Here is an 11,884-nt window from a genome sequence, read left to right as displayed (position 1 = left end):
TCAAAAAAAGCGCTACACCACATCCTGGTTTTTGCGACGCCCGAGTTTTTAGTGTGCAACGGATATAAACGTTGCACACGGAGCAACTGGAATATACGTTGCACAATAAAATATCCGTTGCACCATTTATAATTTAACTCATAATAACTGAGAGTAATTTGTGCACTGTTGATATAGGTAGCGATCCAAGGGTTATTCTAAATTGGGTTATTTCAAGGATTTTTATTTATTTATGTGTTTTTGTTTCAACTTCAAAATATTTTATTTTGATTTGAGGAGTGAATAAAATCCTCGGATTTTTGCAGATCTCTTTTTCTTTTTCTTATCTTCCTCATAAACTCCCTTCGGAAAATCTCAGAGATCCGGTCTCAACTCTCACAAATCAAAGACTAATCCTAACCCCATCTCAAAGTATCAGATTTAAAAGAAAACCCCTCTTTATAACCCTGGATTTAACCAAAAAAAAACCCTCATCTCATTTCAGCGCACTTGTTTTCTGTATGAGAAGGAGATTTATAGCCTTCATATCCATACAACTCTCATCACCGAGTCAAACCTGCCTGATTTCAGAACCTAATCCCAACCGCATCTTTGATTTAAAACCCATCTCGTAATCAAAATTTTATATCCCCTAATTTTGTAACCCTATGTTTAGAAATCAAACATAATCTTCAATAATCCAATTTTTTAAAACCCTACATATCAGAAATCAAGGGTTTTATCTCAACAAAACCCCCATGTATTTCTTTCCCTACTCGATCTGTTTGTGGAGTTGCTGAGGATGATTGGTGGAATTGTCGATAAAGTCAGTGTGGAAGTCGTCGATGTTACTGGTGGTGGTGCTCTGTTTTTATTGGAGTTGATGGCGGATGTGTTAATGATAGAGGTGAACTCCGGTGTTAGTGATAGAGGTGAAATCTGTTGATTTGGTGGTGACGATGAGCATATTTGGTGGTGCTGGTAAGTGTGGGTAATAAGTAGACATAGTATTTGATAAATTGTCCTAGAGAAATTTCTAAGTTTCGTGATTTTACTCGTGTTGAGAAGAGAACTGCATTGAAATTTTCTGAATTTTAAAGTTTTGTTGTTGTTGCTTAGAAAGTAATGATGGGAAGATTCTCACATTGGGAAAAATAGAGATACATTCTGTGTCAAAGCCAGTGGAAGTGCCTGTAATGATAGACTGATTCTGCTGAATCTTCCAACAACACTCAGGTAATACCCCTTTTCTTTTCTTTTCTTTTCCATTTTTTTCCTTTTTGGACAACCTTTGTTTACAGTATTCTGATGATATTAAAGTTTTTGTCGATGTTTCTTTTTTGCATAGTCTAATAAGGAGAAAGAAATAGATTGGGGATCTGTTTTTAATACAATGCGGGAACTTGCAATTGATGATACTTCTACTTTGAAGGATAATGTTATTATCATCAGTGTGGTTGGAATGACATGTATTTATTACTTTATCTAATTGTTAAGGTTTGTTTTCGTTTTCAATGTGTAAATGTGATTTTTGGGTTATAGTTGGTGTGAATTCTTTGTATAGCTAGGTAGTAGGTAAACAATTTTTTATGGATTGCTTGGTTCGTCATACAAGGGCATTAAACATATGGAAATTGTTTGTCAATTTTGATCCAACAGTTGTAATTTTTTAGGTGGTTGGTACACCTTGTTCGAGCCCAGTTAGATTCATTAGTAAAATGTTGTACGCCTGTAGCATGCTCGACAAGACCAGATTGCTTTTGTTTTTTGGATTTTAAGTAAACTGACGTGGCTTGGCATAAATTCTATTGTTGTTCTGTTTTATGATCCACACTTAAGTTTGACTATACTGATGCAATTCTGTAATGACCTCTCTCAGCAAACTCGAGAACTTACAGACTTGCATCGAATAAATAGTAAGGGACCACTGTTAACTGCAAATTAGAAATTTTCTCCCACTTGTTCTATAGATCCTTTAGACTTGTGTTTGCTTGATAGTGCCAAAATGACAATTGTAATCTGTATAGTATTATGATTTAGAGTTGATATGTGTGCTCAATATGAATGCTTTCTTATGTTCTTCATTTAAATATTATGACATTTGTTTGTTCCAGGTATTGAGAAGGCTTAAAGAGCGAGAAGTTGACTTAGATCAACTCCCACTGTTTGTATCCTGGTAGTTTTATAACTCTTTGGTGTTTAGTTACTTATACATTTACTTTCTGAGAATCAAGTAACTGATGGTGTTGTAATATTTCTCAGATCCACTCTGCTGCAACCGTCTTAGAAGAACAATAACTTAGTGAAATATGATCAGAAAAGTGGGTTTTTCCAGGTAACTGACCTTGATCTTTTTACTAGACAGTACTATATAAGCCACGAAACCATATTTATTTACTATGCAAATACCATCAATGGATGATATCGAGCCTTGTTGGGTGTTCTTACCCAGCAAAAAATGTAAATATGTGACAGTGAAAAAAGATGAGACCTTGCGGAGCATTTAAACCTTGTACCTATTTCTGCAAAAGAAAGCTTGGAGAAAACCAGTGCCAAATAAATGTATTGCTCAAAGGCTACATTTCGGAACTGAAGTTTGAAGGCTCGCACTGGCTTCCAGTATCTAATCTTAAATCTTGCTTTGATGGTTTACTTGTGCATCATTTTCTCTTTGTAGAGCGCTGGACGTCTTATTCTAGCAGTTTTCGAGATTGCATTGTAAAGAGGATGGGCGCAAGTAGGTGAAAAATCTTTGAACTTGTGCAAGTTGGTTGGTAAGAAGATATAGAATTTATCACTTCCATGGTATTCGGTTGTACTAAGCATCCTTGTTGCATTGCCAGTGAAGTCAATATTACGGTTCAGATATGTATCGAAAGCCTGGTGCAATTTACTGGAAGAATCTAAGTTTGTGAAATAACACCTTAACCATGCAATTTGAAAGGACCATATTCAGTGTGATGGTGTCAGAATCTCAGATTTCATCACACATCAGAGTCATGCTTCCAAAGATCCACGTACGCGTTCATACTTCAGTACTGCTGGAAGTGTGACTTTTATCACTCAATCAAAAATCCGGGACTGTAGTCTCTCTGTCCATCTAAGAGACATGATTTTTTTTGTCCACCAGTCTGTTTAGGATTTCTTAGAGTACTTGAAATAAAACTAAGTTTTTTTCTCTGCAGTACTTCAATCAGATCTTAACTGTTGTACTTGAGGTGCTTGGCGATTCTGTTTCCTCAATTAGGGAACTTCCTCTTTCTGTGATGGTTCAAACTTCAAATGCTTAATTATCAGGTTAGTGACATCTTGTCCTGCTACTTTGTTAGTTGGCTTGGTTAGTTTATAATGAAGCTCATCCATTATATGGAAGATTGAGGTTGGAATTTTTAGCGTCATGCTTCTTACTGTACGAGTAATAATTCTCATTTCATTTGTCATTAGGTTTCAAGTGAAGCAAAGGAGTGTTTGACATTAGTTTTGTCTCAGTATGATCCATTCATATGCCTAACTGTAAGTTAATATGTTTCATGTGTATAAACTTTCCAGTATTTCCTAGTAAAACCTACTTTAGCTGTGCCTAAACACTTCTCATTTAATTGAGGTTTTGCAGGTTACTATGCCATTATTAGTCAGTGAAGATGAGAAGACTCTCATTACTTGCATTAACTGTCTGACCAAGGTATCTTTTATTCATCTCTTGTTACATACCCCTATGTGCTGCCTGCATATCCTAATGTTTCTGCAGAATTTTTTGACCTGATGTGATATATAGAACAAGTAAATTACTAATCAATTTTTTGACCTGATGTGAAATGGAATTCTCCTACTCAATGGTTTCGCAGGCTGGAAGATCACACTTCTACAGTTAGAGCCTTAGCTTAGTGCCCATTCCAGGCTTACTTGCTTGCTTCTGGTGGAGGTGCAGCTGATGGATGGTAGTTAACCTTTTTAAGTTAACTTGAATATATCCTTAACGAGTTTCGAAACCCAAATCTAGGCGCTATAAATTCTGTAAGTTCTGTTGCTTATTGGAAAGAGTTGTCTATTTTAAGTTTTGTAAAATACAATTTCATAACCAATTGTATGCACATACCAATCAAAAACTCTGAACTGCCAGGAGTTGAATCATGAGGGCATTGGTAGTGCTGGTGTCAAAAAGATTGTTCAGTATAGAGCTTATTAACAATTGAAGCTGACTGATTTATATTAACTGATGTTTGATCTTTCAAATTCAGAAACTTGGGTTCTTGAGCTAAGTGATGTAATATGAAATTTAGTGGTATTATGTAGATTGTTGTTTCTTTTTTAAATCACCCCCATTTATTCTATGGGTTTGTGTTTACACTTCTAGAGTTTGAAAACTTAATCGATGAGGAATTTATGTTCTTGATGGTGATGTAAAAATGATAAATCAAATGTTCTTGATGGTGAATATTCAGGTGCAGAAATCTGCCGGAATTATGTCGGAACTTTTTTTGGTACCTGTAAATATTTTTGCAACGAATATAAATGTTGCTAAAATTAGTACAATACGTTGCCTAAATTAATGTAATCGTTGCAAATTTAGGAATCCGTTGCTCAAATTGCAAAATAAAACGTTGGTAAACAGGTTGACCAACGTGTATACACGTTTCACAAATCAATTTTTGCAACCGATTTTCGCGTTGCACACAAATTTGCTACGCCATATTACCAACGATATACGCGTTGGTGAAATTCATTGCAACGCGTATATCTGTCGCAAATCGGCTTTTTTGGTGTAGGTATATGGAGACTAAAACTCATCTATCACTTGGAAAGGCTATTTCTACTCTATCTCCTATATTGAGACAAAAGTCTTAGTGCTATATAGTTTTCTATTATGCATAATTGATATTTGAGCTTACATATTTATCGAAATATGTGTTGGTAAGCGTGACGGACCGGAAAATTACGCCTTTGGCACGTTGCCCCGCAGGCCGTAACTTCCCCGATGCGCCATGATGAAGCTACGATTCAGGCCTCAAAGCTAGGCAAATGCACGCTCATTTACCCCTCGCAGGCATGCTCGACGAGCATGATGCAGCTAACTTAGGTTCCACACTGTTCCAACTTACCCTTATTCTGCGAAGGGTTTATTAAGTAAACCAAAACATTCCTTAAAACGGAAAAAACGGCCTTTTGAAGCCCTAAACGATGGAATTTGGCTAAATTCTGGAGACCATGTGGATCTGTAGATCAACATGTCTTCATCTTTTGGCCGTTTTCCATCAAAAAGGACTCAAGTTGAGCTAATTACGACACTCGGTTTTTTAGCCTATGTCGAACGCCTTGATAAGAAGTATGAGCATCCAGTGAATGGAATGCAACTTTCCTCATCAAGTTCGGCCACAATCATCTCTTGCATCGCATCACCGAGCTTAGATGATATCAGAGGCCAATGTGTCGCAATCATCTCCAAAATAGATGATATGAGCGACAAAGTGCTGGACTAGCAATGCTGCAACTCATTGCGGATTCATACATACCCTTCCCTACTCTAAAGGGATCAAGCACAGACCGTAGTTCATCCTCGAAGAGACAGAAACTTAAACCAACTCGTTTACGAGGCCGTGGTCAAGCAATAAAGGTAATTGCCTAGTCCGTATAGGCCGTTCCGTCAAAGTGCATCCAAGTGATGCACGTTTGGTCCGAAATATGGCATAACGATGCCTAAGCATCAAATGCCCTCTTCGCGAGGCTACGCAACTATAAATGAGCCTTAGGCATCATTTATACTCTTCAGTCTAAGATATGAAGCTTATTTGGTGCATAGTACGCATATGCACCATCAACCAACTACCCCTCCCTATATTTGTTAATTTGACATTTTTACAACTCAAATTGGGGGAGAAAAAATCATTCATCGGCTCCCCAGGCCATGATGGTTGCACCTTACCATTCTGGCCAACTGCGATGTACGGCCGTAATGGATGTACATTCAGTTATGGCTCACAGACCAGTTTCAATGTCCGCCCATGACGGCTGAACATTTCCTAAGCCAGGTCCCGTGAAAGGCCGTGAAGGCTGTACTTCCGCCTTTGGCCCATAAGCCACTCCAATGTCCATCCGTGATGGTTGTACATCTCTAAGGTTATCTCACTTGATGCATGGTCAGTATATGCACCTTCAACCAAGTACCCTTCCCATATATGTTAACTTGACATTTTTACAACTTTGATTGGGGGAGTAAAAATCATTCATAAACTCCCACTTTTACTATTCATGGTCGTTGCCATATACTCAGCCATGACGGTTGTCCGCTTCCAACCCGATGTCCAGCCATGTTGGATGTTCACTGCCTACCCAATGTCCATCCATGTTGGTTGTCCGCTGCCAACCCGATGTCCATCCATGTTGGTTGTCCGCTACCAACCCGATGTCCAACCATGTTGGCTGTCCACTGCCAACCCGATGTCCAGACATGTTGGATGTTCACTGTCAACACATTGGCCAAGGGCCAATATTCCTTCTCCTATGCAACAGAGCTTTGGATGAAGCTTCATCTCGGGCCATGGCACATCTTTTAGCATGTGCCATGATAAAAACACGGGGTGTTACAGTAAGCTTTCGCTTCAACCAAGTTCATCTTATATTCTTGACGAAAGTCAAAAGATGATCATGTGAAAATCGCCGAGTAACATCTTACATGGTTTGTGTGATGCAATCATTTCGTGTAGACTTGGAATGTTTCGTAATAATTATTTCAATAACTTGAAAATTGCTTTGACGCTAATAGTTCGTGAAAATAGCTATTGTCATCCTCTAAGAATGTTTCAATGATTGAAATAGAGTTTATAACAATTGGATATAAACATAGTATGTGTTCTTACATATATGTGATCCATGTCCGGGAACCATAGTATGCATACCCATATGTGTACCTGTTGGTTTGTGAAAGTCCGGGTACCTAAGTACACATACCGATACGCGTGCTGGCATAAAATTTGAGTCCGGGAATTTTTGCTGGGTTTTGTGGTATGCGTACCCGTTGGCATACTGGCAAACCAAAACTCAGTCTGGATACTTAAGTATGCGTACCCATTTGGATACTTGAGTAGTTGAAGTTCTAGAATCGGTTTGTTCATAAATTAATACATTTATATAATAAGGAATGCAATCTTTGCAAATTGTGGTTATAATGTTCATGAATTGATTCGAGTGAAGTAAACAAATTTTGCTTCAATTGTGTTCTTGTATACTTTTATGAGAATATAGCAATTGAACTACTCTTTAACAAGTTTCATTTGAGTCATTTGAACTAGTTGTGTTTAAGATGAATAAGGTTGATATGAAAGTGTTCATATATAAAAGTGTTCATATAGCTAACTTTGGTTAACTATTGTTGAGCCAACCTAGTGTACACGTTTAGGTATGGTTACTCAAACATAAATGAAGGTACATTTCATTTGTGTATAAGAAGCTAAGTTCGATCTAATGGCTGAAAGATATTATCTTGAGTCTAATCAGGTTTTCATCTGAAGGTGAATATTGAATGCTTGGTTACCAAGGTAACTTAGATTGCAAACCCCGATTTGAAAACTATATTAGGGAGAAATCTAGCAACTGGGAAACCTAATCCCCACACCTTTTGTGTGATATTAGTTGCGATTAGAGTCGATTCTCCTTTAACCTTAGATTTTTCACGAAACCCTGTAGGTTAACGACTTGAAGACTTCATTGGGATTGTGAAGCCATACCCAACTATTTTCTTTGTAGTTGTGTGTTTTGATCTTGCCTTGTTCTATCATGATTGAGTATTATCTTCTCTAAGATTTGCTCGAGAGTGATCTCCGATAGGCAAGATAAAAAGTAGTCACAAACATCTTCGTCTCATCATTTGTGATTCCAAAATATCTTGTTTCGCTTTCATACGATTAAGATTATTGTGAGGTGATTGATAATACTAGGCTGTTCTTCGAGAATATAATTCTGGTTTATCAATTGGTTTCTGTGCACCTTGATTTATCAAAAGACGGAATAAAACTCATAGGTATTTCTGTGGGAGACAGATTTATCTATTCCAATAGACTTTTCTGTGTGAGACAAATTTGTATATCAAGTCTTCGATTTTGGGTCATAACAACTCTTAGTTGTGGGTGAGATCATATAAGGAAATCAAGTGCGTAGATACCCTCTGAGGTTCAGAGATGTAAAGAGCGCAAATGTACCTTGATCAATGTGAGATTGATTAGTGCTCAACTACATTCCAGTCCGAAGTTCATTAGTAGTAGGCTAGTGTATGTAGCATCTTAATACAGTGTGGTGTTCAAAGCTGGACTAGGTCCCGGGGTTTTTCTGCATTTGCGGTTTCCTCGTTAACAAAACTTCTGGTGTTTGTGTTATTTCTTTTCCGCATTATATTTTTTTATATAATAAAAATATCACAGGTTGTGTGTTAAGGTCAATCAATTAGATAATCCAACCTTTGGTTGTTGATATAAATTGATTGACACTTGAACATTGGTCTTTGGTAACGTTCATGTTATTTCTCTTATTCAATCGGGCTAGCAAATTCTTATTTGTTTGATTGCGGATTGAATTGAGAAATAGAGATATTTCTCTTTGATATACTTTTCTATAGATTGAGTCTGACTGTCTAATTGATTCTCTTGAAAGTATATTGGAGTTTGTCCTCTCAGATTGTCGAACGAAATATTGAGTGTGGTTGTTAGACTCCCGATTTTTCACCTGAAAGGTTGTATTATGATAATATCACCTTGTCCTTGGCACAAGGAGTACAACAAGGTGACCCCTTGGGACCCCTAATTTTTGCACTTACACTTCATCCGTCGTGAAGACTATTACCTCCCAATGCATTCTAGACTTACAAGCATGGTACCAGGATGACAGAACTATTATCGGTGACACCATGCAAGTGTACAAAGCCTTAAGTATCATTCAGGCTGAGGACGTTAGCAAAGTTCTCCATCTCAACCTTACCAGAACTGAAGTTTTTTGGCCCAATGCAGATCCCAGAAGTTTTTATCCCAACATTTTCCCTAACTGCATTGTAGGCCTACTTCTGGAGTTAAACTATTGGGTGGGCATGTAAGTCTTGACTTATAGTATTGCAAAGATATGGTGGTGCAACGAGTTAACAAAACCATTCATCTAATGAATACTGTCAAGAGGCTGAAGGACCCTCAAAGAGAACTGCTTTTGTTACGTAGAAAAAAAACGTAAATTTGAAGACATTATCAATGAAATCAACCTCATGGTCTTTAAATGGGTTGCTTTCTCTCCTTATATGGCGGGTATCTTTATGAGTGATCGAGGTAACTGGAAACTAGGAGGAGTTGTTTTTTAACCCTCATTGATTGTCTGTGCTTGATTTTCTTACTTGCTTGTTGTTTTTTCCCTAGTGGTTGGGTGTTTCTTAACATCCTAACATTCTTCTATTAAACTTTCATTTATCAAGTAATGAACATAATTTTTTTTCTTTTTTTTTAACAGTATATCTTCTAACACAAGGAAAGAAGTTGAGGTTTAGGTTTAATATAGATTGTTGATTTTTTAAGGTTAAACGTATATCTCTTTCACACACAACTTATCTCTTCGTAATTTAAAGAAAGATTACTTCTCTCTAGATACTTAGTTACCTATTAGCACTATTTCGCTAATTCTTACTAGTGTAGTAGTTTAGGATACTTGGGTGTATGTTTCTTAGATTATAGAAAACTATAGAGATGCTAATACAGTGGCTCGTATTCTCTAAAAGCATTTAACGCGCGTGGACAGAAATTACATTGCCACATGGAAGGATTGGGGAGCATGAATCCGAGAATAACGAGCTGGTGGCAAACACTGAATACTTTCTCATGAAGTATATTTTTTCCTTCTCTTGAGATATCTACCCTACACCAGAGATTAAGACACGTGGAAAGCATTAACGAATATAAAAAATTAAGTTTGACATGTGTAGTTGAGTATATAATGAGGGACCATAATGGTCAGATCATTAGTCTTCAGTATGATTAGACAGTGGCGAAAGACTACTCATCATTGTATAGAAGAATCACGACAACTTCAGCAAGGTATGGCAGACAAGCCTTGCTATGAGAACAAATGTCAGTGAAGATGAAACTTGCTGCAAATTAACTGTCGAAGGAAATGTAAATAGTGTAAGAAGGTTTGAGTTCTTGAGGGTTCATTGTGTACTAAGAGAGAAAGAAAATCTTTGTACATCACTGAGCATTTCTAATCCTCATGTAAGTTTTAATACCAAACCATGTAAATTGCCTTTGTCTTGATATCTTGTTTATGTCACTCACGAATCTTACTTAACTCTTAATCTTGAGTGCTTGACTAAGAATCCTGTTTATAGATTTAGGATTGTTCTTTGAGTATGTTGTGGATTTTCCTGCTACTACATAGGGCTCATCAAAATCTGTAATATAAAGAATTTATTTCTGATATTTCCCATATTGCATTTATTCTTTGTTGTCGAATCAGTTAGGATGATTGATGCAGATGGGTAACAAGACTATCTAGCATGGGTACCATCTTATGTCGAATAACATATCATAATTGAATCACTCAAATGGTAACCCTGCTAGTCTTAGTACCCGTCTAAGTACTTTTCTTGCTTTGGTTTCTCTTCTGTTTTTTTCATGTAATTCTTTTGTCCTCCATTTTTTCTTTCTGAGAAAATTTCAATTCAAAATCATTTAGAAATGCAACCGTAAAAAATCTGCAAGGAATGATGTAATGGCAACTGCAAGATGAAACTTAGCTTATATAAAGACAACTCTCTTTATTGATGTTTAGAAAATCTCTCAAAACTAAACACAAGCTCTAATCTTGCTCATATGATCAACCAAAACTTTGGTGATCTTATATATATAGAACTATGAATTCCTTTTCCTAGTCCTATTACCTTATTACATGTCTTTCCTTTTCTTAGAACTAGATGACTTCTAATTCCCTTAGGATTAAATCAATTTCCTAATCTTTTCCTAACCATCTTGTTAGTGACTTCTATGTTGAAGTTTAACCAACATTCTCCCCGTTAAGCTTCAACCTTACCCGTGACATATCTTGTACTCCAATCAGTTGTCTCATTTCTTCAAACTTGATCCGAGCTAATGCCTTTGTCAATATATCTGCTTTCTGCTCAGTTCCTGGTATGTGTTCCACGTTAATGACCTCCTTCTCGATGCATTCTCGTATGAAATGATACCTTTTGTGAATGTGTTTTGTCTTCCCATGAAACACTGGATTTTTAGTGAGTGCAATTGCAGACTTATTATCAATCTTGATGAGAACTTTTTCAGGTTCTCTTCCTTTGATTTCACCCAACAGTTCTTGAAGCCATATTGATTGTTTAGCTGCTTCTGTTGCGGCCATGAACTCAGCTTCGCATGATGACAGAGCTACTGTGTCTTGCTTCTGTTAGCACCATGTGATAGGTGCTTCTCCTAGATAAAATATATGACCAGTTGTACCTTTTCCATCATCTTGGTAAATATTATTATTGTTGTCACTATACCCAACAATTCCTTTTGATCCTCCTCGACCATACTTCAATCCACAGCTGATTGTTCCTCTTAGATATCTCAATATCTTCTTTATTACATCACCATGAGACTTGCGTGGACTCTGCATATAACGGCTTGCTACTCCCACAGAGAAAGCCAAATATGGTCTTGTGTGTAATAAGTATCTTAGGCATCCAACATTTCTTCTATAACTCGTTGGATCAATCTCAGCTTCTTCTTGTGCCTTTGAAACTTTAAGTCCAAACTTCATTGGTATCTTAGTTGGATTACAAGTTTCAAGTCCTGCTTCTTTCATAATTCTCCTTGCATAAGCTTCTTGTTTAATCTGAATCCCATCTACTCCTTGATGGACTTTTATGCCAAGGTAATAAGTGAGTTTTCCG

At 37.0% G+C, this 11,884-nt stretch overlaps 1 long non-coding RNA gene across 6 annotated transcripts; it reads left to right on the top strand.

Annotated features, from left to right (window-relative positions):
• Nucleotides 1-232: 232 nt before the first annotated feature.
• Nucleotides 233-4,368, top strand: LOC113354213. Of its 6 annotated transcripts, none has more exons than XR_003361731.1 (10): nt 233-960; nt 1,099-1,215; nt 1,328-1,476; nt 2,094-2,155; nt 2,242-2,314; nt 2,657-3,276; nt 3,424-3,492; nt 3,593-3,661; nt 3,825-3,993; nt 4,100-4,368. It is a non-coding gene; the product is annotated as an uncharacterized LOC113354213 (long non-coding RNA). The 6 variants fall into 6 exon arrangements; XR_003361728.1 differs by having other exon boundaries at nt 2,657-2,716; nt 2,823-3,276; nt 3,825-4,292; XR_003361733.1 differs by having other exon boundaries at nt 2,657-2,720; nt 2,823-3,276; nt 3,825-4,292.
• The last annotated feature ends 7,516 nt before the right edge of the window (nt 4,369-11,884 follow it).

This window comes from Papaver somniferum, chromosome 2, assembly GCF_003573695.1.
Source record: "Papaver somniferum cultivar HN1 chromosome 2, ASM357369v1, whole genome shotgun sequence".
NCBI classification, from domain to species: domain Eukaryota; kingdom Viridiplantae; phylum Streptophyta; class Magnoliopsida; order Ranunculales; family Papaveraceae; genus Papaver; species Papaver somniferum.
Note: the sequence above shows the minus strand (reverse complement) of the source record. Positions and strands in the feature narration are given on the sequence as shown.